This window comes from Thunnus maccoyii, chromosome 7 (assembly GCF_910596095.1).
Source record: "Thunnus maccoyii chromosome 7, fThuMac1.1, whole genome shotgun sequence".
Classification (NCBI taxonomy): domain Eukaryota; kingdom Metazoa; phylum Chordata; class Actinopteri; order Scombriformes; family Scombridae; genus Thunnus; species Thunnus maccoyii.
In genome coordinates this window covers 6,212,501-6,236,424 of record NC_056539.1, presented here as the reverse complement: position 1 = coordinate 6,236,424, position 23,924 = coordinate 6,212,501, and the positions used below count along the sequence as shown (strand labels likewise).

General features: G+C 37.5%; 1 protein-coding gene and 1 long non-coding RNA gene across 4 annotated transcripts in view; one reads left to right on the top strand and one right to left on the bottom strand.

Annotated features, from left to right (window-relative positions):
- Nucleotides 1-23,924, top strand: part of sox14 (SRY-box transcription factor 14) — a 126,576-nt gene that overhangs the window by 97,024 nt on the left and 5,628 nt on the right. The window lies entirely within an intron of this gene.
- Nucleotides 18,578-23,924, bottom strand: part of LOC121900030 — a 7,120-nt gene continuing 1,773 nt past the window's right edge. Inside the window, exons 2-4 of one of the 2 annotated variants that reach the window (XR_006096877.1) lie at nt 19,789-19,857; nt 19,592-19,670; nt 18,578-19,376 (exon numbers count right to left, since the gene is read on the bottom strand). This is a non-coding gene — a long non-coding RNA (uncharacterized LOC121900030). Of the gene's footprint in view, nt 19,671-19,788; nt 19,858-23,924 lie in introns of both variants that reach the window. The other variant, XR_006096876.1, reaches the window with a different exon arrangement.

The window sequence follows — 23,924 nt, the reverse complement described above, 5'->3', positions numbered from 1 at the left end:
CACAGACAGGGTAGGGAAGACGAGACAGAGTAACACATAGTTGGTTTTGGTCTTTTCATGGGATTTGTTAAAAGTAAACAAGTCTAGGTCAAAACCTAGTATATGTTTGGATGGTGTATGAAACACTAGAGGGCTAGGCATACCTAAGCATACCTAGGAAATGACACATACAGGAAGTGGCGACACCTGGCCGAGGTGACACTCAGTCGACCAATGGTGTAACTTCATCACTCAGTCAGTCAGTCAGTGACTCAGTCACAGACTTTTGTTTTTTATAGGGCTGGCCCTTGCAGTCATTCTGCAGGTCAAACTTCCAAGAGAAGTGAACAAAGAGCAGAACACATTTTTGAGTGAAGTGGGGCTTTAACATAAATTGTAAAACCTAAGAATACATTTTGGCTTATTCTTAAATCATGAATATATAAAATCATTTAGTTGTACTGTTATTACAAAAAAACTATTGGTCATAGCAAATGGAAAAATGATAATTCAAAAAACCATTTCTTTGGACCATATATAATCAGCATATGTTTTACTAAAAACATGCACATAATCTTAGACACTTGCCTTCATTTCCTTCAGTGAACTTCAGCTTCACTGGATCTGCATATCACTAACTATTATACTGTATACAATTTGTGGCAAAATGTATTTAATGAGAGATTACATAACCTTGTTAAAACCTAGTGTGATGTGAGTGTTATTTTAGAATTCAAATAAAAGTCCCTGTTATCAGATCTGACAGAGGTCAAAAAAGAAGAAGATATAAAGGAAGATATTTGTACAAAGTAACACCACTCCAAAATGTGTCTTCAGCAGTGAGGAAATAACAAACATGCACAAAAGCTTTAAAATTTCTTTTAAAATTCATCCTAATTAATGGGAGACCTTTCCGTGGCAGTGTGTGCTTATCACTCGGTACCTGTGTGGCAGGTGATAGAGGTGAGAGCAGAGGCAGCCTACATGGCAGCAGCAGGGCTGATGGAGCAGCTAAGCCTGAGGAGGCGTTAAAGGCGTGGGCCTGGCCTGTGTTGTGTTGCAGGAGACCTAACTGGAGACAGATTAAGGACTGTGCATTTATCTTTGCTTGTAAATGAGTGACTGGCCAGTGTTGTTACTGCCAGGCCAGGGTATTGGAACAAGAGGCTTAAGATGTTATCAGAGAATGCTGTGCCTGCAGGCACTCTGAAGATTATAAGGCATGGAAAAAGACAGTGGGAAAAGTGTTGACAAACAACCAGGGGTTATTAAACATTAATTATATGCTAAGCTAACTCTCTCTCTGACCCATCAACACAAAGCTTATGAGACCTTAGGGGTTCAGCGTCCCTTTATCAAGGTCATAAGTCATCAGTTCATTTTGATTGGCTTGAAGCTTCGTGTGTTAAATAGACAATGAGTATCAAGGCCCTGTGTTTGTCCTCCTCTGTTAACAGCTGAGAAAAGTCAACAAATTATTTTGTTATTTTGTTGATATGATCAAAATCTTGTCATAGATATGCCATAACATTAAAACAACAGAGATACAGGGCAGTTTGGTACTGCAAACAGTGTACCAGGTAAGGCTATTGGTTTTTATCCAAACTAAATAGCTTAATAATTTGTTTCCAGAGCTCAGTTCTGATTGGTCAAAACAGCTGATAGAATTGACCATGTAACATCTAAAATATATATATGCAGTAACCTAAACTAGTTCATTTTGCGATATGGCAACATTTCCATTACTTAAAACTAAAGCAGTAACTCCATTTATTAACAACATATTAAGATCTTTAATTATAGACTTATTGCAAAAACCCATATTATTAACTTACTAACATTAACAAGATGACTAACTGACTTTTACTGTTGGCTTGCTAAAAAGTAAGAAACATTTACCTTTGTTGTTAATGATGTATTAACATTTATAAATGAAATAAATCCAGGGCTTTATTGATTTGTCCCTGACAAAGTCTGATACGTTCACCAAAACCAAATACAAACTGTAATAATTTCTTGACTATTAATAACTCACAAGTGCAACCCAAACGTCATTCTAACAGCTTACAACTGATCTACAAAGCATTCATACATGACTTATTAACCTATAATAAAATCACTAGTTACAACTTATAAATCCTTTAAAAAGATTCACTTATTAGAAATTACAAAAGGTACCAAATGTTGGTTTGTATGTCAAGACTATTAGGAGCAAGGTGATTTTACCTGCAAGTGTGGAAACCTACTCACATTTGTCCTTTTTAAGTTGTGAGCTGTTTTTCTTATTTTATAGTACTGTATGACTGAATTGGCAGTGTAGTGTTCCTGACAGTACATTTGGTTATGGTGATACTTTTATGAGCACAATTTCTGCTTCAAAAAGATCTGTGATAGATCTGTACAGATCTTTTATATTTTTAGGATTCTATATACATTTATTAAACTTGATAGGTCAAATGATTGGTACAGTAATTGGAAAATTTTATTTTTTCAGATATTTGGCCACAATGTCAATGTCAGTGCTAGTGGATTAGGTTAATCTGCATCAGCGTACCAAGCTGTTACCAATTTGGGGGTCAAACATGTTTCCCAAGTCAGAACTGGGGCTAATAAAGACTTTTTACTATGGGCATCAATTTACAGGTATTTACTGCTATTGGAAAATATGATCAGTTTGTCTGGTTGCAACTGACAATGCCAATAAAGTCTGATCCAAAAAGAGTGCTAGCATTGACCAAACTCACTAGGACACTGCTGTGCTGTGCGGCCATTTTGGCATACTGTAGTGGTGGTACCTCAGTGATAATTTTTTTACATAACCAAATAGTATATTGCCCCTGCAAAGAGTATGGGGACCATATGAGCTATTTTGTTTATATGCAATGATGAGATGAGTATGATGCATTTCACAACTTACAGTGACTTTCTGGCAGCTAGCTACTTTATTTGTGGACAGACAGCTGGCAAAATAGATCACATGTTACATAATTTTAGACTTAAAGGATTAGTCTGTTGTTTTTCCACCCAGACCTTGTTAAAAAATTGTTTCCCATCATGAATAACTGTGCAAAACACAACATCTCCAATAGGTTTAGATATGAGAAACTTACTGCTTCTAATAGGGCTCAAATGCAGTTTATTGGGGAAACTGAGGCTTTCAGTAAAGAACAAACCAGTTGAATTATATAAACATTAGTATCATGTCTATAAAAAAAAGTCCACAATCATGCCAATGGTAGCACCAAGACCATACTTACCATGAACCTGGGATGTGTCATGTAGTTAAAAAAATGTTAAGATGTGTCTCTTTCCTTTCCATGTTGTCTTGTCAAATACCTTTGAAATTATTTTTAATTCACCATTTACACATTTCACCACCTGCCATTGTGAGAAACTGCAAAAGTGCATGCTTAGCTTTGCTCAGTGTTCCTCTCTTTTTGTGCTGTAAAGCATTTTCCCTTGTGCCTCATAGCATATTTCATGTAAGATTCAACCTTTTGAGACAAAATACAGTATAGAGGCTGCACAAGAGGCATCTGTGTTCTCTGTGACGGTCTTAGTAGGTTGACATTATTATCCTATATGTCAACATGAATGTGATGATGATTTATTGATGTAAAAATGCTACATGTTGCACCATAAGTCACAAATTAGAGGACTCCATACTCAACTTGTCATACTGAATCAGACTTGTGACTTAACTTAAATTTGAATGTCTGTGACTCATGACTCACTTTGGGCTCGACAGCAGCGGTGACACCTTGACACCTGTTCTGACAATCTCCCCTTTGCCTGGCAGATAAATAAAATACTGTTTTTCAGTCCCTCATCCACTCTGAACCAAAGCCACCAGCAGCCATTGAGACTACGCTGTGAATGGAGATTACCTCCTGCAATCTCCTGTATCCCTTCTAGACACCACCCAGCTGCAGAGACAGTTACAAATTGGTATTTGGAAGACATGCTTCTGAAGATAATTAGCTTTACTTTCAAGGATTACACTGTCAACAACAAAACAAGGACTGCAATTTGCAAGACCTGAGGGTTGCAGATTGCAGGCGGAAATACGACAACTTCAAACTTTGTACCTTTTGAGATTGCATAAAAAAAGGTTAGACTACAGTGATAGTTACTCAGTAAGGTCAGACTAATAGGGCTTACTAGGAGATGTTTGTAATGTAAAAGAACTGTTGTTGGCTATACCTGCATGAACCTGAAACTGTGGTTCATTCTTAAATAATGCATGTGCAGCTTTCCTGATGCAACAAGAGATAGTGAGAAAATGGTAGTAAGACATGTTAAAAAGATAAAAGAAATTAGCGATTTTAATAAATTATTATTTTTTATTTTGGTGATATGAACAAAAAGGTCTTATTTTGTTGTCATACTGATATAATGATAAAGATTGTTAACGTGATGTTTTGATTAGATTCAATAACTTTAACTGGCGAATTAAGTGATGAACACATACACACAGTGCCATTTGTACTTACTGCTGTAAATGTGACAATAATGTTATCTTATCTGTAGTTATGATGTTCATTTAATAGTCTGGTATATAATGAAAACAGTAGAAAACATAATTTCTTCATGCAGCACTTTCCCAACTTCCTTTACAGGGCATGAGCTGTTTCAGCCTATTAGCCTATTTCCAGTCCAATTTAAAGTTCCCCTCCACTCAAAAATGTGTTTGAACTTCACTATGCAGAGTTTGACACTAGTGTTTAGTTTGGATGTACTGTGTATACATATTTATTACTAGAAGGTGCTGACCTATCCAGTCACCTCTCTGTTTGCTCTGCTACATTTATGCAAATTTATGTTCTTCATGTTTATATTAGTTATACTTTTTGTGAATAATATTAGACAATGATAACATATGACTACAAGTCACTCATCAGGACAGGGAAATGGTCAACTCACCACTTTGTAAACTCTCCTCTTGCCGACTCTGCTACCTGGCCAGATGAGATTTCAAATGTAAACATCAGGGTTTTTGGATAGAGGGGATAAACACCAACTGTGATCCCGACCACATAGACCAGCAAGACCATCTCTGTGTTGATCTCTGCCTCCATCTCAACATCGGAGGAATCACCGAGACAAACATGGAGAGATTAAACACCAGCTGTGATCCCAGCCACATGGATCTTCTCTGCCAAGCATCCTGCTAGCCAATATACAGGCGTTGGATAATAAACTGGATGACCTCTGTGCCCACATTACTTTCCGACGGGATATCAGGAACTGTAATGTCCTTTGTTTCACCAAAACCTGGCTAAATCCATGTTGTGTGTGGCATGTGCTTTATCGTTAGTAAGGATTGCTGTGACGGTGGGACTATTGACATGCTATCGCTTCCCTGCTCACCTGATCTGGAATTATTGTCAATCAAATGCAGACCGCACTTTCTACTAAGGGAATTTACATTGGTCATTATTTTACCCTCATCCTTAACACTGGAGCACCCCAGAGCTACGTTTTGAGCCCTCTGCTGTACTCCCTGTACGCACATGATGTGTAGTCACTTTCAACTCCAACATCATCATCAAGTTTGCTGATGACACAGCTGTGGTGGTCCCAATCACAAATAACAAGGAACAGGCCTACCTGAAGGAAGTAGAGGACCTGATCTGCTGGTGTCAGGACAACAACCTACTCCTGAACATCAGTGAGACTAAGGAGCTGATAGTGGACTTTAGGAAGAAGCAGGGAAAGAACTACACCCCTTAATATCAATAGGTCCTGGGTGGAGAGGTTGGACAGCTTCAAGTACCTTGGTGTCCACATCACTGAGGGCCTGACTTGGGCGCTGCATACTCACTCATTAGTGAGAAAGGCAAGGCAGAGACTGTTTCACCTCAGATGCTTGAGGAAGTTCTGGGTATCACCTCAAATACTGAGGAATTTCCACTTCTGCTTCTGATTGATTGATTGATTGATTGAAAGCTGTTTTCATATTCATCTGCTGAAGGAGGAAAATTTCTTTGTGCTCACCTTGAATCTGAAGGTGTGTACCTACGAGCAGGATTTGTGACATCACAACTAGTTTGGAAGCCAATTCTGGTCCAATATTCAACTTACACAAGTGTGATGTGGAAACTTGAAGCTTCCAGTGCACAAACACTGAGAATGAACTTTTCAGTGAAGTAGGAGACATTTTGTGTCCAGCAGTTAAACTTTTGAAATGAAAATATTTGCATATTGATAGATTTTGGATTTTTAAATCATGGAGAAAGAGGAGATGACATTTTAAGAATTTTTAACTAAGTAATTAAACTTTTTTGTGAAAAAAAACATATCAGACACAAATAATTATTCAAAGCAGGCTATGTTTTATATATCTTAAAACATGAGGGAGGAGGTCTTCAATTAGTCTTTTCTAATAACTTGACTGATGAAAACAACAAAATGATTGTTTGAAACCCTATTAACGGATGTCATATCGGTGCTCTCCACTGTTTCATCAACAAAACATTATAAACCACACATAATTTACTTGAAATTAATTCACTACTGACTATACAATAGTGGTTTATGGGAAAGATTATCGCTAATGCCAGAAAACTAGGCATGGCCAGCTTTAAGTTAGCTTCAGAATGGCCTGTTATATCTTTCCATTAAGCTATTTTTTGACACAAAAGTAGTATATGATATCAGTCATTCCCTACCTGGGGAGCCAAGAATTTTTTTTTTTAATTCCTGGCTTTTCTCAGTTTTTTTCTGTCTTGAAAATAATACAGAAGCCTAAAGGGTAAAATTTATTAAACAAACTCTTTTTTTTCAACTTCTCAAAACTTATACTCACAATAAATCCATACCAGTCACAAACCAATGACAATGGCAATATCTTACAATGTGACTTAAAAACAAACAGCCACAGAATATCAAAGCCACCATGTAGCTGTGCAGAGGCGGATTTTCAGAGACATTTTGAGGATGGAGTTGTGCCACAGGGATGGAGTGGCGACAGAGAAGTCTGTGTGTATCCTGTGTTGGTGTTTGGGCTCCTGGGCTTCTGTTATGACACCAGCTGACCTAATACTGCAGGTAAGGACTTGGAGAATACAGATACAAGAGATGAAAGAAGCAACAGATGTAAATCCCGGGCTTTTGGGCATTCTGAGCAAGATGATGTTTGCCCTTCTCCCTATGCCCTCCTCACTGTGATGTACTTCAAATAATCCTGCAGGATACTATGGATTGTGTGCTACTTGTTAACTTTACTGCTACCACTCCTCACAAAAAGGTTACAAACTCTTGGAATGGAAAGCAATGGTGCAACTTGGTTGTTAATAACTTGGCTGACACTGTAAGGTTTTGAAATTTTCATTACAGGTCAGAGGAAAGCAGAACGTCTGTGTTAAATGTCATGTTTTGGTGTCAGCCCCTCAGAGTCAAAGAGCAAGGACTTCTTCATAGACTGTCACACAGGCAGAAATCAGATGTAAAGGACAGAGAAACACCAAGACCTGCACCGACTGTAGTTTCAATAGACCATAATGCCATGCAGCCACAAGATACATTCTGACTCAGTGAGAGCCATCGCTGTGATAGTAAGCACAACCCCAGTGTACTCAAGCTAGCTGACCATATGCACTGTACCTAAATACTGTATTAAATTATACTGTGTTTTTCACAGAAACACACATTTCACTCATAGACTTTTGTGAAAACAGCTATCCATGTTTGAATAGCTTTTTGATTAGAATGAGCTTTTTGTATAAAAAAAATTAAGGGTTTTCTAAAGTCCTTTTTGCTTTGGGGCAGAGTTCCTGAAGCTAAATTTCAGCACTGCTCATGAAGTGGAACTAAATCCAGGTTCCAGGTACATTCACAAACACAGTAATTAATAATGCAGGACACATGTGAAGATAAGATTATTAGTTTCAATAACTACAGGTGATTCTGTGATTCTGAATATCCGATTGTGTGTTTTGCTAGCTTGTTATTCATTTGCCCATATAAACTGTAGATATTGTCACTCAGAAATGATTGCACTGTAACCAGCAGTCAGTCCTCTACCAAATTCTTCACTTTCACCTTCGGACTGTGTGTTTGTAAAACATAATGGAAAACAAGTAAGAACCTGGAACCTAGATCTTTCAGGTTCTTACCAGTTCAGATTAGGGGAAGCTATATGCAACTAGTGATTACTGCCCATCTACTGTTTATATGTCCTTATGCATACATCCACATTTTATGCCTTTTTTCTGTGGTTGTCAATAGTCATTCTGGGAAATGTAGGAAATCACTAACTAAAGTAGAAACTGGCATTTATTGGATACAAACATGATAAGTTTATGATGTATTACATGGAGGATGCAAAAGACTGTAATCACAGTTGATACACTTGAGTCATTTGGACAAAACCACCTAGTTACAGTACCAGTGTACTGTTGATGCTTGAACCGCAGATACCAACTTTTTATCTGCCCTGAGAGGAGAAATTGTTCTAACCTGAACAAATGAGCTGTCTACAAGAAAAAAAAATCAGGTGGATATAATTGATTTTAAAAACTTTTGTAATTTAGTGGCAATTAACCCTGTGCACCACTCACAAAAGGCCACTGTAGGTAACCTGTGACCTAGCTGTAATCTCTTGACTTTCATTTGTGGACAGAACCTTTGATGTTTTCATGTAACTTAAAGAAAATGATGTACTTGACATTGGCTGTGCAAGCATATACAACCGAAATCTGCACATGCTGTTTGTTTGAAGGTTACTAGCCAGTAGTTTCAAACTGTAACCTGAAGCTGGTGTTACTGACCACTGTAGCTCAACTGATCTCTGCCCTCTCCGGTGCCTCACAGGCTCGGACACTGTCCCACAGCCATCTCACATCTCACATGACAAATGACTCATAATTGTGGGCCTCACCGCAGGCTTGTTTGTTGTTGCATATTTTCCGCTGCACAGACACGATGAGGAGACTAGTTGGAACAAGAAGAAAGGGAAGAGGTGGTTTTGTGTGTCTGTCTATTTTTGGCATGGAAATATAAGTCATTTGTTTTAATTGTTTCCCAAACAGAAACAGTACCATATTATTCCTCTTCTGTGCTATTAGTTTTTTAGAGAGACACAACAACACAACGGCCTAGTGGCAGAAGTCTACAGATGAACTTTTTTCTTTTTTTTCTTTTGTAGATTATTTTTATAGCAATAAGAAGCAGTTAACTTGATTGAAATGGACTATGAAGTATATTTACTCGAGTACTGTACTTGAGTATTTCCATTTGATGCTGCTTTGTTATTCCACATTTATCAACAGTAGTTACTACTTTAAATGTTAAGATTATACATAAAAAAAACACATGATGTTTTATATATAGATCAATATATAAAGTAGTAAAAGTTAGCTCTGTCTTCACCAGCTGTAAAATCAAAACGCTGCTTATACATAAATGCACTTCCTTTCTTTTTTGACATTTTTTACGTTGTTACTTGAGCACCTAGTTGACTGGTGACATAGTGACAGTGCACTCCTCCTATATGTTGATGCATCAATGATAATCCAATAACATGATATATAATACAGTACTCAGAAAGGGGCCATTCAGCCTAATGAGTTCTTTTACTTTTTTTTTTTTTTTTTTTTTGATGAGTTCTGTAGTTTTACATAAGTTAAATTTGTAATTCAGGACTTTTACATGTAATGAGTATTTTTACAATGTGGTATTAATCTAACTTAAGTAACAGATCTAAATACATCTTTCACCACAGACTATGTTCAAAGAAGGCTGTTCAGTGGGTTCGGTTTGAGTTGAACTGAACATACACTGTCAGAATACAGAATGTACGAAAAGGCTTTCCATCATGACTGCAAAAACATGCAAAAACATAACTATTCATTTTGTAAAATGTGGACATTTTGACATGCAAAGGGCCTTCATAGATCCTTAATATTTTTTTAGTGTAGGCAGTATAATCACAATAGACCTTTTTCACAGAAGACATTTTGACCCGTCATAGCAGGAAAAGCACAGGTGTTACCAATACCATTAACAATGGCTTGTTCTACTCAAGTGTCCCAGTAAAGTGATGTCAATGTGACAGTGAGACTTAAATCTTTCTTCTATGTCATTATCATAGTAATGAAATTGTATTATTACCAGTCATCATTGTCGTCGTCATCATCATGACATCAATAACTAACCAAAGCTAGCTAGTAGCCTATAACTTATTTGACAGTAAAAGTAAACAAAAGTGATCATCAGACTTTCCCAAAGTTAGTAACTTTGCTGAAATGAGAAGGCTGTGCTTCATCTTAGGTACAAAAAGTAGAGCTTTTAGTCTTTGACAGAACTTGATGAATAAGCTACAGTATATTTTCTCAACATTAGGTTAATTACTGTCATTTGTAAGAAATACACAGAGCAGGAATTCAGCTGGCTCTTTAAGGCAAATACTGCAAGTCTTGACTAAATATGAATAATCTCTCACAGCCACAGCCTACAAATCATTTATTTGACATGTCATCATGTTGAGGGTAATCAGGGCTGTTAGTGAAAAAAGAAAAATTAAAGACTTTGGCCTGATGACATTTTAGGAGACTTTTCATGATGAAATGGTGCTGATGTTTTAAATCGTTTTTGCATCCTGAGTTTCCTGTTTGTCACATCTTTAGTTTCTAATAATTCACTCAACAACAACTTCAGAAAGGCAGGAACAGGCTGGATTTAAATAGTAAGAGTTGAGATTAAAGGAGTCACAAGCTTAGATGCACAACTGTTCTCCAGTCTGTACCAGTAAATAATTTCAATTACCTCAGATATACAAACATTTCATTTTCTGTTGGACCTCTTGAAAGAGTTCTGCACTGCATTTCCTTCTTCACTTGAACTACATTTTGATTAAGTTCTTTACTCTTTTGTTTATCAAAATTTCCACATTTGATATGTGAGTTCAGAATCTGAAAAATCCCCAAATCAAGACGAATCACACAACATAAAATTTTACAACCCTGTTTCACCAGAGCTCTGTTAACCTAAAGGTTAAAGGATGTTATCAAGTTCTTTGCTCTCTTCAGACACAATCCAAAATTCATCCCAGCCTTTTGCAACCTTCAGCAACGCTCAGCCGCATTTCCCTCACCCCTTTTTTCTCAAAGCAACATGAAACAAACCAGAGAGCAAGCAATTTTATTGTTCAGTGGTATCTTTAATTGTGATGAAAAAGGATTATGTAGATTTCTGTAAGCCTCCCTGACAAGACATATTTCAAAGTGAATAGGCCATAGAACAGGAATATGTGTCACTGGTGGAGGCTTAGTGGAACGTCTTCTCAATAATAGGGTAATCCTGGAGTCTAGGGATCCCTCATTTACCCTCTCAGCCGAGAGACGATGTGCACTGGTCTCCAATTATAGCCCATGGTCTCTTTAAAGACAAAGGAAAGGGCTCAGACTGTGTGACTAAATGTCATAAAGATATTGCCTTTATCTTTATTACTTCTTCCTGTAGTCTGACCAAAAAAAAAACTTAATTCCAGAAAAACAAAGAAACAAAAGACAATTCAAATTACATTACATTCATTTGTCACTTTTGTCCAAAGTGCGTTCAACCTCAGGAAAAAGATTTTGATGTCATCAAAAATTAAAAATGCATCCCTCCATCCATTTAAATCTAATAAGCCCAATTATAATGTGTTTTGATCACTTATCAAAGCTGTTCAGTCATTGTAGACTAAATGGGTTTTTGATGATACTGATGTGATTTTTGACCATTAGCAGCTCTTTAACCTCATCTAGCCAAAATGTTGTGTCATCATACTCATTGGGGTCTGTTGGGTTTCCTGTTTCAGTCATGGGTGTGCGCATTGCCATGATAGCTTCGGCTACATATGGACATTTAGAAATAAAGAAACTTGCTTGTATATTATTCACATGTGACCATTATCCTCATATTTCCAAAAGCTTTTTTTCCAAGCCACAGTTTAAACTAGCTAACATGGGATTCCAGTGAGAAACAGAAGCTAGTAGCAGCAATGACGCTAACCCAGAGCACACTAAACTAGCTTCTGCAGGTAGTGAGAAATGACCTTTGTGTGTCCCAAATTATCAACGAATACAGAAGCCTCCCCTCACACAAATAACATCAGATTTTAAAAATGTAATGTAGTAAAAAAGTAGCATAGCTTAGAAATGTTATCTTAGAATAAAAGAGCTAAAAGAAGAATTGAAAGAGCACAGAAGTCTAACAACATGATACAGTTTCCATCCAAAAGCATCAGTTTTTCACCTCTATCAGCTGTCAACAAGTCCCGCACTAAAACTCTACACACGTCAAACTGATCACCTTTAAGTATTGATCATAGAGCTTGATAGATGTTTACAATGTTCATTAAACAACCATAAACATGCAGTAACAGTATGTCTTACTGTAAAGCAGGTGTTTCTTTCTCAACAGTTTCTGTGCAAAACTCTCCACCACCTTATTAAAATTCAGGACTCTGACCAAGTCACAGATGCTTACAACTAATTCTGCACTCCGAGCTAAAAGGGAGGTTTTCCATCTTGGGATATTGAACATTTTCCACCATTATTTTTGTAATTCATGCAGTTTATTGCACAAAAATTCCTCATGTTTATCTTCCCATAAACTCTCAGTCATTCTGGCGTGTTGTCTTCTGCCTGTGCTCACTTTTCAAGATGACATCGCTCGGAAACCTGTCTATAAATCTGGGGTAAGGAGACTTCTGGATGGTACCTATTGGAGCCATGCCTCTCTCTGCCTCTCAAAACTGCATCTTTGAGTCCAAACAAGTTTCTGTGGCCTGATTTTATCATTTTTTTATTGTTTTAACCCCTAACCTTATTGTAGCAAAAATATGTTGGAAGAAATTAAGTTATCCATGAATTCAATTAGACCAATTTCTGGTGATTGTGGAAAGTCTTCTGAGAAAACACATACACATTGTTAAAGTATTTATCCATCATTGCTTGAAATGCTCTTTGAATTGTTTATTTCTTGGTGTGATGTTTCACCAGAACATTTGAGTCAGCATAAAGCGAGGATTGACTCCTGATGCATGTGAGTGCAGGCTGTTCCAGTCTTCTGACTTGACTGAAACAAAGAGAGTGAAATACAGAATTAAAAGAGCTGTTTGATTTCTGTAAAGGATAAACAAAGACTAAGACTAATTGCAGCTGGAGGTCAGCATTCCAAATGCATATTCAAAGCACAGGGTGTTGCCGTAAATTTATAGCAGTCACAGTTATTTAATAACCTGAATAGGCAATTTCGCAGTGAATCTGCAGAGAAAGGGGACATGAAAAGTTGTGAAGAATTGATGATGGACTCTTTGAGAGTGAGTGAGATAAAATTGACCATGAAATCTGGAGCTTGGAATTAAATTGGTTGGAAGAAGAGGGGGAAAACGGTGTGAGGTGTGATCACAAAAGACACAAGTGTCTTTGTGAAAATGCCATGCTTAATTTGCACATCAGTTAAATGCATAATTAAATAGCAGAAGATCTGTTTGGACAAAGGAAACCTCAGTAAAGAGAAATGTAGTAAATAGCTGAGATGGTTAAAGTGATTTGTGTTCAGTTTTGCATTTCTGTCTCAGCGCCTGTGGGTGTACGTAACTCTACCTCATGCAGATTCATCAGGAGTTTATTTTAGCCTATTGCTGTACACATTTTATATAAAGTATATACACTTAGAATATATTTTGTATTTAAAATTTGTATTTCTATACTATTTTTAAAGAAATAATTTATTATTTTTGTGTAAGATTCAATTCTGTGAGGGACATGTGATCAGGAGGACCTGCATGTTGTATGTGATGGTAAGATGTCACTGGATCGCTGATATTGTATATGGGATAAAAATCAAAGAAAATGTATTTCTGACATATTTTTGTCATATAATAAGAGATAAAGAAGCAGTAGTTGCAGTAATTAGTAGTAAGATTTGTATATCAAACTCCATTTTTGGATATTTATGGTGAGCATTCTTTCAGCAACAGCCATTCAGTGTATTTAAATTTTGTAATTGCCTCTCTATATAGTAGTTTTCGTAGTTACCTGCATGGAATTCAAATTGTGTATGCACACAAGGTATTCTCAAGAAATGATGCATGGACATATTTGACTTGAAGCAGACGTGAAAAGGGTGTAATGGGGAAAACAACTTTTGATCATCAGTTCACTATTATGACCAGAATTTGACTGGGTTAAATGATATGTGTTTTAAGCACTGAGGGATTATAATTATCAATTAACTTTGCTGTATGCAGCCAATGTGTGTACTGTCACTGCTTCACCATCAACCAGATACTCACGTGACAAGAAAAGCAAATGTAAAAGATGAGATCAATTTCTGGCCCTGATCAACAATGTATTTGGCCTCCACCCTCAACATGATGATTTGTATCATCTGTCAGAGATCCTGCAGTTGTATAAACTATCTTTCTGCAACTCTGATTATTCAAATTGAACTACTTCTAAAGTTTACATTACATTACATTCACTGGTTTTCGATTCATTTCAATACAGCATAAAAGTCCACTTGTAGAAACTTGAATCCTTATTGAGATATTTGATAACTCATAGTGAACTTTATGTTTTTGCCAAGGTTACATTACAGTTTTGAAAATTCTTCCTTGGCTGTGTATTCAAGGAGTCTTTGGGAGGAAAAAAATGCTTTCATCAATCTAAAAATCTATTGTATGCTTTGGAACAAAATCATGCCAGATTGGCAGCTTTAGGCCACGATGTAAGTTGACATTGAGCTATAATATCTCTTACCTGAACATTGTTACATTCACTTCAAATTTTTTGTAACCTGACAATATGCAAAAATGGAATTTATTGCATACCTGAAGCTGATAAATTGGATCCATTCAATGACGTGTGCTGGCTCATGAAATGGATTCTTAATTTTCTTCAGAATGCTGAAGGATAATTTTTTGAATGATCAAGGATATCCTTTCATATCATAGTAAAGACATTCTAACAATAACTGATTATAAGATGCTTCTGGACGTAATGAGGCATGAGGGGCTGCTGAACTTTTCAAACAGCAAAGTTGTTAGTGAACTTGTCAAACTCTGTGGCCCCTTTTACCAGACATGATGCCATTATGTTTAACAAATGTGAACAATGCAGCCGTTGTAATTTACCATCACAAAAGATTTTGTTGAAATAGAATCTCTGTTATCAAATGATCAGGATGTTAGACCGACATGCAGTACATATATACAGTAGATCTCACAGTTGAAAAAAGTTGAGTTCTTAGGACTTAAAATTTGGGGGTTTGTTTGATGTTATTGTTAAATTACACAATACAAAAAGTTGCTTGCAATCCAATCCAATCCAATCTAAATTGGCTCCTCACTTTAGTCACCAACAATTCAACTAAAAACCTGGATTTCAAAACCTTTTTTACAAAAAACAAAAAACCTGGATACACTGGACCAACTATGCACAGTAGGCAACTACCTTAGGGCCCCCGTACCACAGGGGCCGCCCAAAACCCCAAGTTAACAATTGGTTCAATGGAATTTAAGTGTAACTTTGTTTTGGAGTAGTGGGATATGCACTAACAAAGCCCCACTGATATGATAAGGGCCTTAAGGTGGGTCCTGCTTTATTATCTGATATAGAGACCCTGTCTTGAAGAGGGGCCCTGTGTCAGAATCTAGTTTTAAGAGCACTACTGTTTCAGTGGATACTGTGCTCACATGGTGCGTATCCCTAAATTAATTTGTAATATTTCAGCGTAGAGGTACTGCAAACAATGTACCAAGGGGAGGGGGGTTAACTGGGGCCCAACAGCAATTTTTTTTGCCCTGAGGCCCCCTGGTACAGAAGGTTAATCTGGCCTTGGATGAAGAGGGTGTAGACAATGATGTACCTCCTCTGATACAAGAGTCACTTCCTTTCATCTGACAGTACACTGTTTCTGGGAGAGTGTAAGGCTCTTAAGTTTTGCTCTATTTCTCCAGTACTGAGCTGCTTTGAAAAAAGTGAGAAAAGAGCAAAGCAATACATTTACAGAATGAACTTGAAAAGCAGAAAATACTATTTTATTTATTTGATTGTCTTTCTTGCAAGCATTCCTGAGCTTCATAAGGCACAGAAATAATCTGATTGGTTATCACCATATTATGTAGAGGTTAAATATTCACTATCAAAGACAAATTAGACAATTAAACCACAAAGAATAAATAAATAAATGGTTTGTTAAAAGTGGAACAGAAACAATACTACGCTGATATTTGGCTTCTTGCTTATAGCTTTATAGTAATAAAAACCAATAATTCTCCTTTAATCCAAACAAGATAGACATACAGAACTTACAGCTACAGTGCATCTAAGGTATTGAATCATTTCACCCAGTTGTATTCATTCCAAGCTAGAGCTAGCCAACTAACTAGGTGGTGAATTATAGAAATTCCAGTAGCAGCAGTCGTGGTCTGGGCTGCTTGGACGGAGCAGAGTCAGAGATGGATGATATCAACCAACTTATCCAAGATTGCTTGATTCAAATGGGATGTTCGATTGAGAATAAAATCGACCCTCTCATTAATAAGAGACGTCGGCTACATCAAAGTCACTTCCTTGACTCTCTCACTTGAAAGCATCTGGTTAGGACCAGGGTGCAATCCATTGCCCGGGGAGGCCCTTTGTGCATCATGGTAATAGAGAACAAAGAAGGCCAAAACCTTATGCTATTAAAATAGATTCACCAAAACCAATTGTAGTATATTAGCTTGGAAATGACACAGAGGAACTGACGAGGGTTTTTAGTGGCAGATGGAGTTTCCCCATACCATGAAATTTGTAGACTTGGCTACTAAGAAAACAATTCTTGCTGGTACGTTGAGCAGCCTTCCTGTTTTCACAGAGAAAGTGACACTGGGAGAGTGAGAGAGTGTGAAGCCTCTTTAATTGCCTTCGGTCACCCACAACGTTGAACCGGAGCGCCACGCAGCTTAGCAAAGGAACCGGGCAGAGGGCCTGATAGATATTTTATCGCCCAAGTTAACGGTTAATGAATTCCCAAAGTGAAATCTGTCACTTCAAAAATAAAGAGGAAGGCAAATTAAAGGGAGATAGAGAGAGACAGGGGAAGAAAGGAACTGGAGAGGGTGACACAGTTTTAAAATGCCCTATCTTTTGGCCATCCCCGTTTTTCAATGGAATAAAGAAAACTCAGCCTCTTTCTTCTCCTCTTTTCTTCCCCCACTTCTTTTTTCTCCCTCCCATCCTCCTATCTCTCACTCCGCTTTTCTCTGAAAAAATTCTCATGAATGATTTATATGTGTCTTGTTATCAGCAACGATTTCTATAGACCCCAACGCATTCACCAAGACATTTGTGGCGTAATTGTTAATTTTAATGCCATAATGGCTTCAGATGGGAGCTCTGATTAGACATTTATTACACAATTAAATGAAACATACTCAAGAATCACAAAAGCCTTCCGTAATTATTTCAGGCCATTAATAAAATGGGCATTAAATTATATTGGACACAAAAGAGAAGTGAAATAGATTTCCATTAGAGCAATAGAGGCAGAGAGGGGTAATAGATCCTGCCTGAATTCACTCTGAAATTAATTGTTGCCCAGCCTATTTCCACACACAGTGGAATAAATGAATGAGAAAAGAGAGGAAGAGAAGAACGAGTTGGTGGCCGAGAGAGTGAGGGGAGGGGGTTACATTAAGAGCCTCTGATAAAAACCTTTTGTTTGACATACTACAATGGACCCTCAATTCGAGAGAAAGAGAGAGAGAGGGAGCGAGTCAGACCAATTTCAATCTTAGTCCACCCCTCCAGAGTTCTGACTTGAGGTTATATCCTCTTTTCAAGTTTTGTTTGCTTTTGAATAAACAGCTATCAAAGATCTACCTGCTCATGCATATATCTAAATGTGACACTTATTATGTGACACTTGGAAATGTGTGGGTCATAACGAGAGCCAAAGACAACCGTTATCAGAAAAGAAAAGTAGGACAAATGCATATGACAGGAAATCAGTCTTTTCTTTTGATTAATAAATGAGCCGCCTGGTCCAGAGAGTCAAAGACTCTTTGACACCAAGTCACCTTCCAGCTCCAATATGATAGAGGTCAAGCTCAATAGACTAATAAATAGCTGTGATTCAATCAAAATCTTTATCCTTAGGGGAAAAAGGTCAGTATTTTACAAAATTATAAGATAACAGTCAGGGAAGTTACACACAATTAGGCGAGGAAAGGCAAGGCAGCTTTATTTATAGAGCACATTTCATTACAAAGAAACTCAATGTGCTTTACATTTAAAAACAGACATAAAAGATCAAGCATATGCAATGCAGTGGTATAATAATAATAATAAATAATAATAATGACATACACTAACGCTGTTCATAGGCCTGAGAAAACAGGAAGGTTTTGAGCTTAGCTTTAAATGTAGATGCAGTTTTTATAGATTGCAGCTCATCAGGCAGAGCATTCCAGAGGGCAGGTCTACAGTAAGTGAATGCACCTTTATCAGATCCTGAGATCCTGATCCTATTCTAGGTACAACCAGAAAACCACTGTCTGAAGACCTGAGTGGCCTGAGGTCTGGGGGGGGGGGGGGGTAGTCAGTGAGTAGGTCAAAAATATACTGGGGAGCTGAACCATGTAGTGCCTTAAAAACCAACAGGATGATTTTAAAATGTATTCTGTGTTGAATGGGAAGCCAATGAAGTGATTTAAGTATTGGAGTAATGTGATGATGTTTTCTTGTACCGGTAAGAACTCTGGCGGCTGAATTCTGTATGACTTGAAGTCTTCCTATTGAATGTTTTGATAATCCAGTGAAAAGAGCATTGCAGTGATCTAATCTGCACAAAATGAATGTGTGCACCAGTTTCTCAGAATCGGTTTGTGATATGAATCTTTTTACTTTTGATATATATTTCTCAGGTGGTAGAATGATGATCTTGTAATATTTGATATGTGATTTTCAAAGTTAAGGTCAGTGTCCAGGATGACAACCAGGTTTCTGACCTGCTCACTGGCTTTTAGGGTGTGTGATAAAAGGTATGAAGTTATTTCCTGCCACTGTTTTAGAGTGTTTCTTTGAAATGGTATATTTATGATGATTAAATACTGGATGTACACCAGTACAAACTAATCTGTGCTGTACCTACACTATAAAAATCAATGACAAAGTTTTACATGGATATTTCCATGATAATCTTTAAATATTTTTGTGAAGTATCTCAAATATAATGTGAAGAAAAAATAGCATTTACAATGGAAAAAATGAACAGAATTTATTCTCCCATCTCTGAACAGTAGATCAGGACAGTTAAAACACATCAAAGCCCAATGTATGGCAAAGACCTTCTGAAGCCATTTCCAATGGGAACTCTAAATTGAACTGTCTTTTGAACTATCAGTCTCTTGAGATCTTCTGTAAAAGTGTAAAAGAAATGGAAACTGATATCACTCAACGCTGGAACAGATCATTCAACAAAATTAATTAATCATTCACTGATACAGATTTGTAGAATTGTATTTTTTTCTCCATCAGTCTGTCTGGCTTCAAAAGCTTTTATATTCTTCAACTGTCTCCTTTTCATTATTCTACATTTCAGTTTGCTCTGTGTTTGTCTTTACAATACCTACTGTATAGCCCAGCTCAGATTTCAGAAGCAGCTATTTGTCCAATAATGCTTTTCCCACTTTATATTTCAGGATGCAAATTCTGTAAACAAAACACAGAGAAAAGGTACAAGAGGGGGTTGACTGATATGTGTAATTCTGAGACATCAAGGAGTAACACTGTAGAATATTGATTTCACTTTCAGTTATGAATTCATTACCTGACTCACAGATGCTTTGCACCACGTCTTAAGGTTCAGGTCCCAGACTAAGTGGAGGCACTGGTAAACCTATGGCCAGAGATTTAAAAAAAGACAGGTTGGGTAAAAAACACGGCTATCCACAATGCTAAAATGAATCCTTACCATGTGCTTATATTTATTTCCAATACAATAGGTGTATGGGTAAATGATGTAATTAACTGACAGAATTAATGACATATACAGTTATATTTTGATCTGGTTTCTTTCATTTCAGTTTCACAGTCAACCACCAAGATGTGCTTCCCCACTAAATGCCACATTTGTTCTACATCTGCATATCTACACTGTCAAATAACCACCAAATCCAATAAATAAAAACATTATATTTCACACTGTTCCATGCCATATTTATTAAGAAGTATTTTTTGCAATGATTAAAAAGGACAGTCAGGGGAAAAAATCCTGAATGTCAATGCTGGGCACGCACCCCAACAGACAAATTACATCCACTGATGAGATATGGCTTCAGGCTGTAATGAGAGCTAATGAGTGAGTATAAATGTGTCATAGGTGTTATCTTGAATATTTTACTTTAAAAGGTTGTAAAACAGCTGTTACAAAATGTAGTTTGAAACAGTGAATAACTTTAGCTGTGATTTGGGAGCAAGCGAGGTGAGTCATCTTAGCCATGATGGTATTTAGCAATGAATATTACCTTGAGCTTTGTGTGGCATTGAGAAAGCAGAACTTTCTCAAAATCAAGTTTTTCAATTACAATTAAAACAGATACATTTATGAGTAACACACATCTTCTTGGGTATAAAGGAGGGTGACAAAGGCAGAGGCGTGGCTGTTTGGACACTCATGACAGGACCCCATCTCCTAAGGACGGTGTGCTTCTTGCATGTCCATAGTTCCCTTGGGATGACTCCAATGGTAGTTGGTAATGGGATTAGCATCCCAGATATGTAAGAAAGCATCTGGGAGCATTCTTCAGGGCCACCAGTCAACCAGCTACTGGAAACCTTTGACACAACAATGTATCCTCAGTGCGATGCATAGTTGGCTTGGGAACTGGGGTCAAGAGACTGGTGGAGTCTGGCTGAGCTGGAATATATGGAAGGTGGGGTGAATCTGATGGGGACTCGGAACTTGAAATACTGTACAACATATACCATAAATAAACCCAACTCTCTTCTGCATTGTGAGGAGAGGTGGTTGCTAACCCAGAGAACACTGAGAAGGCCCATGGAGAAACACATAAGGAAGTTATTGGAGTACCCAAATCGTAGAGGTGCCTGCCATAAGTGTTGAATTCCTGGACATCAGGAAGCAGAACATACCCTTAAGGTCCTTGTTGAAGTGTTCCATGTGGCCACCAGCGACCAGGAAAGAAGTGTGAGGTTACATTGGTGCAAGACCTCAAGATGGAGCAGAAGCTGAGGCATGAACTGGGGGCTATTGCATACAATGTCCTGTAGAAGACATGCAGTCGTCGGGCGGTCTGATCATGAGTTGAGCTGCTTCGTCAGCAGGAGGAAGCTTAGGGTACAGGACAATGTTTAGGAGATGATGATGGTGTCTCCCAGATGACAGAAAACCAGTGAGAATGTCAGTGGAGGCACAGCTAGAGGATGTTTGGACATTTGCCTGCATGGAATGCCATCAAAATCATCACTGCAGGAAGGAAACCATGTAACGGACAATAGGATGAAAGGTGAGGGCTAGAGGAGTGGGCCCATTGAAGGACTACAGTTCTGAATGAGGATCTGCCAAAATACTCAGTTCCTCAGTGTGGCCCCTTGAAATAACTGGCTTTGGCTTTTGTCCCTCCTACAGTCAGACTGGTGGGGGAAAAACAGGCTTGTGAGTCTTGGAAACAGTAAATATAAAGAAGTAGAGTAGCCAACTGGTCCACCCATAGTTGGGCCTTTGCTGTCTGGATAAAGGCCAGGTTCATATGGTCAGTCCAAAACATATGAGGGTGTTTTGGTCTCATCAGTCAATGTTTCCATTCTTCCAGGACCTCCTTCATCGTCAGCAGGGTGAGCATGAAAGGGTGTAGCAGCAGAGCAAAATCCCCCCAAAAAATCACAGTTTAGTAGAACTTTGTTAGGGCAATTGTGGCCCCTCAGACACCATGTCAACTTGAGCTGTATCCATTATTATACTGCTTTAGGAATCTTATAACCATTACATTACAGGCATGGAAGTTATGTTTCAGAATCAAGCTCATTTAACATGATGCACTGCAGGGTCTGGCATACCTAGAGGACATGATCATCTTTGGACCTCCAGTGAGCGCTCAAGATGTCACACTTTCAAGACATCAGTGACCTGGAGCAGATGTGAAAGTAATGGCCAAAAAACTACTGGAAGATTCAGTCCATGAAGAAGAGTGGGATGTTCTCATATAGGGTAGAGCTTAGTACAATAGTATTTCTAACAGAGGAGGGAGATTATTCAACTTTTCTAAACCTATTCAACTTGTGACGAGCGTTAGTCTATCAAATGGCATTTACAGACCAAAGCAACAATTTTACATTGGTTGCTTTATTACTTGAGTAATATAATCAAATAATTTATTGAAAGGTTTTTTTATGCCCTAAGCTGTTGATTGAATGGACATGGGCGCCCACATGGTGCATGCCTGGTTGCCATAGAAACAGTCAACAACCTCAAGGTGTCAACTTATTGAGTGCTTGAGACTGCTGCAAGAGTTCAGTGAAATGTTAAATGCTTTCATCACAAGGGATCATTAAAAATCAGAATCAGTGTTAAGTTGCCTTTGTGTTCATCTGTTTATTTTGGTAATTATGTCCCACATCTGCATTAGATGGCAAGAAACTGTGTCTGAAATGAGTCCAGTTCTATTTAAATAACAATTGTTACAATGTATGTATTATATTATTTTTATGCATCACTATTTGTTGCATTTTTTAAATAATTTTATTCTGAATATATATTGTATGTTATTGTTTAATAGTAGTTCAGATTCTCATTTATACACTCTATAAATCTAATCTAGTGAGTCACAATCTCATGTGAAAGGCTCAAATCCCCCTGCAAGGAAGGACAGCTCCAAATGAGTTTTTTTCTCTTAATGAAGGTCAGGAGCGAGTCACATCTTTCCTTTTGTGATAATTTATCCCTATCTCCTGTTATCTCTGTTTTGCCCCTTTAATCCTAATTGTATTGTATAATTGTGTGATGTGGACCTCGTGGTCTTTGAAGTATTGCCCCTATCCTTTCGTTATTACCTGATGCCTTGAACCTTTGTTCATTTTTTTCTGCTTTGCTCTGTATTATCCGGTGTTGCTGAATAAAGGAGAGAGCTTAAGTTTAGTCAGTTTAAGATTTTATTGAGAAATGATGTCACCACAAAGATATGATATATGTATATCTATACATATATTTTCCATAAGATATGCCCATGTTGGTAATACATTGACATACCACTCATTTCTGCTTCTAGCTGTCAATGAATGGTACTCATAAGGGGATAATTTGAATAAAAATTGACAGTATTATCTACCGAATTTGAGTTTTGGAAGTATTTCAATGTCGGCTACGAAAAGCCTTTTTGTGTGTCCTTTTGCTAGCATAATTATCAACAATTCAAGCTTATATTATACATTTTTGTATCATTTCCAGGGACAACATGTTAACACCACTCTAAACTGGAGACAAATGCCATTGAACATCAACTATTTGAACATTTGAAGGCAGATAGAATATTTTCTGTAAACATGGCTGAAAGGAAATTGTGTTATTTACTGTAACTGTTAAATGGTTACACTTTCATTTTTAGCATTTTTCCCCTTTATGTCTTCATTGTAGAGAAATCTGGGCAGTGGAATGTGGGGAATCCAGTTCTGCTAGTGAGTGAGTGAGTGATTTTTTTTTGAGAGAGTTTAAGGTGAAGATTTTGCACAGTAATTAATTTGCAGTTTTTAAGGGGAGTTCAATCTAGATAGTCTAGATTCCAATTTTTAGAACAGGTTTGGTCTGTGAAATTATTGAAGCAAATCTGGTTAATTGCTGGTACAATATAAACAGTGTAAATGTCTTTCAATCAGGAGACACATGGTCCAAACACTGCTGGGGTATCATTGAAAAAGTGATGAGACTAAGTTTGTTGTTGCTTTTCTTTG